Genomic DNA, 5,785 nt, shown 5'->3' with positions numbered 1-5,785 from the left:
CATCTGTATGTTAGCTAGTAAGTTTAGGCAAAAGTTACTAAAGTCATGGACCCCTTGGAACATACCTAAGATAGACATCCTAGCTTCTTTCTACCTTAAGATATCTAATCTCATCTGCTCTAACTCCTATTTTTTGGTTGTTGGTTATTAAACACTGTTTTTGCTTCAGAGCTTACTTCCTTAGTTCCAAATGCTACTATAATTCCGTCCTGACCTCTCTGGGAAGACGCCCTCACCATTATGTCCTGGAACCTCATGTCTCCAGAGCCCTACCCAACTAGAGAAAGATAGAAACAGGCTGGGAATATGTGTGAATCAATATTCCAATGCTCATGTCTAGCAGATAAGTAATTACAAAGACCAGAACTCCCACCTTCTGCACCCCAAAAAAGAATGTTGGTCCATACTCCCAGAGGGGGAGAAATGGTAGGGGAAGATGATCACAGGACTCTGAACTCCAACTCCACCAGGGCCAAGGGAAAGAAGAGGAAAAAAGAAAGGACATTTGGAAGTTGTAATATGCCGGGATAGCCTGAGGGTACTTCTTCCCGAGCTAGTGCTCTCTGGCTTGGAGAGAACTCAACTGGAGCCTATCTAGGCTGCTGCGTGGGAGAGGGATCAGGAACTCGTGCCACACTAACTTCCGCAGGAGATACACTCTGGAACTCTCAGAGCCGGAAAGCAATTTCCAAGTGTCTTTAATCAGAAGAGCAGCTGTTTTTATACTCTCCAAGTAGGGTGGAAACAGGATGTGATATAGAGAGGGTGGAGAGAAAAGTGACTGGTGAAAATCAGAGTGTGACAAGGAGGGGGCGGAACAGGCGAGAATCCTATCACTGAACCACCAATGCCCTGGAGGGAGTGCTTTATGTAAATGTAAAAGTGATTTATGTAAATAGACCAAAGCTTTGGATCAGTAAATCCCTATATAGGCATATGGTTAAGCAGAAGCCAGGGGGAGGTGACATACTACCCAACAGTAATAGGTGTAGTTGTGACTTAGAAAGGAAGAGAAGGAGAGTTGGGTGGTGGTGCAGCAGGTTAAGCGCATGTGGCGCAAAGCACAAGGACCCGCTGAAGGATCCCAGTTGGAGTCCCTGGCTCCCCACCTGCAGGGGATTCACTTCACAAGTGGTGAAGCAGGTCTGCAGGTATCTGTCTTTCTCTCCCCCTCTCTGTCTTCCTCTCTCCTCTCCATTTCTCTCTGTCCTATCCAACAACAACGACATCAATAACCACAATAACGTTAAACAACAAAAGGGAAAATAAATAAATAAATAAATAAATATTTAAAAAAGAAGAAGAAAAAGGAAGAGAAGGCAGGAAAAGGAAAGGCAAATATATATATAAATATATATAAATTATATATAAATATATTTATTATATTAAAATATATATTAAATATATATTAAATATATTATATATAATATTATATTATAATATATTATAATAATATAATATAATATATAATAATATTATATTATATTATATTATATTATAATATATTATAATATTATAATATAATATAATAATATAATAATATATTATAATATAATATAATTATAATATATTATATTATAATATAATATATTATTAAATATATATTATATATTAAATATATATAAATTATATATAAATATATATAAATATATGCCAGTTCTTAGCAACAACGCCCCGCCAGATATTCGTCGGGATGCGGCATCATCTAAGTTCATTTCCCACGTACGCTCTACCGGACCTGCCAATATACACGGATATCTTCGCCCACCCTGTCCAACGCTTGACGTCTCGTCACCCAATCTGGTCCCCTATGCCTACACTGAACTTCTCTGTTCCAGTCTCTTGGAAACAGAGTTGGCAGTCAGCTGAGGTAAAGAACAAACACCTCATCACAGACCCCTGCAAGCGTCAACCCGGCTTTGACCTAGCACGTTATGATTGGGCCCTCCTCAATCGCTATTGAACAGGCCATGGCCGGTGCGCCGCTATGTTCCATCGCTGGGGAGCCAGAACTGCCCCTGCGGCTACAGACAGACTATGACCCACATAGTCAACGACTGCCACCTCTCCAGATTCAAAGGAGGTCTCGAAACTTTACATCAGGCTCAACCTGACGCTGTTGACTGGCTACGGAAGAAGGGCAAACGCTAGAAGAAGAAGAATATAAATATAGTCAGGTAATTATAGAAGTAATAGTCAACCCATATCTATAACCTGGACCTACCGTAGCTTCTAATGGCAGAAACGGGTATACAGAACTCTGGTGGTGGGAATGGTGCAGAATTATACCCCTATTATCTTACAATTTTTAAATCAATATTAAGTCATTAATAAAATTTTTTAAATGGTAAAAAAATCATTTAAATGCATACATTTATAAACAAATAAAGAGAAAAATGTATCATAACTTTTCAGACGACCCAATATAGGCTTTACATATGTATTTAAGTATATATGCCCACACATGCATGAAGTATTTCTACACAGTATGTGGAGAAAACTTACTATCTCTGGGGAGAAAGGACTGGTGAGTTCCCTCTGGTTTCAGAAAAGAGGTTTCCTTCTTTTTGTATAATCATCTACACTGTTTACACTGCTATCATCAGCCTATATTGCTTGGTTGATAAGATATTTAAGAGTGCCAGGAAACAGTGGTAGCCAGAGAAACTGGCTACTGAGTTGTACTTCCTAGGGCCCTGGGATCCCAGTGACAATGAAGGTGGTGCATAAGGGACAGCTATTGTGATGAAGTTATAAAATTCTTTATTACATGTAAGTACAAAAGATTCATAGAATCAGAGTATACACTGCTATGTTATTTATTCAAAGGATTATTCTAGAAGCACTGGCCTAATAGCTTCATGTCAGGTTGTATAGAAATAATATTCATTATATGGTTTATAAAAGAAAAAAAGTAGGGTTTAGGAAATTATGGAATTAACTTCAACATCAAATCAGGTCTCCTTTCCTTAAGAGTACATGTCTTAATTTCAAGTCACAATTAGAACAGAATGTGAGAACTATTCAGTGATGTCTGAGTCCTAAAATACAAGAATCACAGTAAAAAATTAATCTCCTATGGCACAGTTTAACATGATTTTTTAAAATTTCCAATGAGTTTATAGATGCTTCATGATAAAAGATCTTAACTAGGGAGTTGGGCAGTAGCACAGTAGGTTAAGCTCACATGGCACAAAGTGCAAGGGCCTGCATAAGGATCCTGGTTCAAGCCCCTAGCTCCCCACCTGCAGGAGGTAGCTTTGAAAGTGGTGAAGCAGGTCTGCAGGTATCTGTCTTTCTCTCCTCCTCTCTGTCTTCCCCTCCTCTCTCCATTTCTCTCTGTCCTATCCAACAACAACAACAGCTATGACAACAATAACAGCTACAACAAGCACAACAACAAGGGCAACAAAATGGCAAAATAGCCTCCAAGAGCAGTGGATTCTTAGTGTAGGCATCAAGCCCTAGCACTAACCCTGGAGGCAAAAAAGAAAAAAAGATCTTAACTACAAAGGATCACTTTGTTATATCCTTGGTGGTAATTTCCTAAGTTTCAGAATTCCAAAAGTGGACTTGAAACTGTAATTTTACCTGAACCTTATCCAAGTCAGAAAGAAATTAAGACATACAGTGTAACTCTCACAAGAATGATAGAAGCTCTTGCCTCTGCCATTTTGGTCTGAAAACATTTGATAGCAAAAGGGTACTATTTTTAAGGAATGTGATGATGGCACATGGATCTAGATGAAAGGTAGATGAGAAGAGTTCAGGGCATTACTGCAACTTAGATGTAGCATATCCATCAAGAAGCCTCTTGAAATTCTCTCACAAGTTAACAGTCTACAATTTACTATCCTCACAAACAAGAGAAAGAAGTCACTAGTCTTATAAACACATTTAAAGACTATGAAATCAACATAACTTTTAAAAATTCATTAAATAGAGGGTCAGGCGGTAGCACAGTAGGTTAAGCACACATGGTGCCAAGCACAAGGACCAACTGAGGATCCTGGTTTGAGCCCTCAGCTCCCCACCTGCAGGGGAGTCACTTCACAAGTGGTGAAGCAGGACTGTAGATGTCTATCTTTCTCTCCCCTTCTTTGTCTTCCCCTCCTGCTGGCACACACGTGGGTGGCCTCACAACCGAGGTAGCTGCTGGCTTTCCCATCACCAATTCAAGGGATACACGTGATGCAGAAGGAAATGCCAGGAGAAATTCAGGTATGAACTTCTACTTTATTCAGAAAAGGACAAGGCTTATATAGCAAAGTGGGACAAAGAACATTTTTCACATATGTCAGTAATTATAGGTTTTCAAAAGGTCAGTACCCCTATGGAGGGGAGGGCTAAAGAATGACTGGAATTGATGAGATACAAAAAGGTAAAAAAAATTAGTTTCCATGAGGTAAGAAATGTTAATTATCTAAAGGTGTTAAGAGAAACATGGTTGTTAAACCAGCAGAGTGAGATAAAGCAGAGAATGGCAGAGTATTGATGTAAGTCGTGATGATCAAAAAACCAGGAAGTGAGGTGTGTGGGGGTCTCATTGTTATGTTACTGGAAAGGCAGTGTGATGCAGTATTCAAGCAGGCAACCATTTGGTTTGTAGCAGGGGGATGAGTTAAGTGTTAAGTTGCAGGCCTCTGTGAAGCCTGGGAGACTGACAAAGGGGAACTAAGTCAGGAAAGCATTTCCTGCCAAGCTCTATCCCTGAAAGAGAGAGACTGACAGGTGGGGTTTCTTTTCAGGCCTCTATCTCAAGGATGGGGGAGTTCCCCTATGCTTTACCATGCTCTACTATGTCAGACCCCTTAAGATCCAACATATTTCTAAGATGTTTCGAGACCTCTAGTGGAAAGTCACAGGGAATTTTTTTTCTTTTTTTATTTTTATTTATAAAAAGGAAACACTGACAAAAACCATAAGAGGGGTACAACTCCATACAATTCCCACCACCAGAACTCCATATCCCATCCCCTCCACTGATAGCTTTCCTGTTCTTTATCCCTCTGGGAGTATGGACTCATTGTCATTATGGGGTGCAGAAGGTGGAAGGTCTGGCTTCTGTAATTGCTTCCCCGCTGAACATAGGTGTTGACAGGTCGATCCATACTCCCAGCCTGTCTCTCTCTTTCCCTAATGGAGCAGAGCTCTGGGGAAGTGTGGTTCTGGGACTCATTGGTGGGGTTGTCTGTCCAGGGAATTGGCGTCATGCTAGCATCTGGAACCTGGTGGCTGAAAAAAAGAGTTAACATATAAAGCCTAAAAATTGCTGAATGATCATGAATTTAAAGGCTGGAATAGTAGGACTATTTTAGTTATATCCCAAAGGTCCCATGACTATACTAGGTTTTTTTGTTTGTTTGTTTTTCTGAACCTGACATCTGATATGCCGGTGGATCCAAGTTATTGTCTTCAGAGGGAAATTTATCTCAGCCTTTGTTCTTTGCCACTTGTCATGTGAAAACTTAGGTATTCATTATGCTACTTATCAAACTCAAGCAAAAGTTACTACCATAGTCATGGGCCCCTAGAAACATGCCTAAAATGGACTTCTGAGGTTTCTTCCAGCCTAAGCTCCCTAATCTCATCTGCTCTGTCCCTACTTTTTGGTTCTTGTTCATTAACCATTTTATCTCACTTTATGTCCTGCCACCTTCTAGTCACCAACTTCAAATGCTACCATGATTCCACCCTGAATCTCTGAGCAGACAACATCACCAATGTGTCCTGGAACCTCACCTCTCCAGAGCCCTGCCCTACTACGGAAAGATAGAAATCCGCT

This window comes from Erinaceus europaeus, chromosome 2 (assembly GCF_950295315.1).
Source record: "Erinaceus europaeus chromosome 2, mEriEur2.1, whole genome shotgun sequence".
NCBI classification, from domain to species: domain Eukaryota; kingdom Metazoa; phylum Chordata; class Mammalia; order Eulipotyphla; family Erinaceidae; genus Erinaceus; species Erinaceus europaeus.
Note: the sequence above shows the minus strand (reverse complement) of the source record.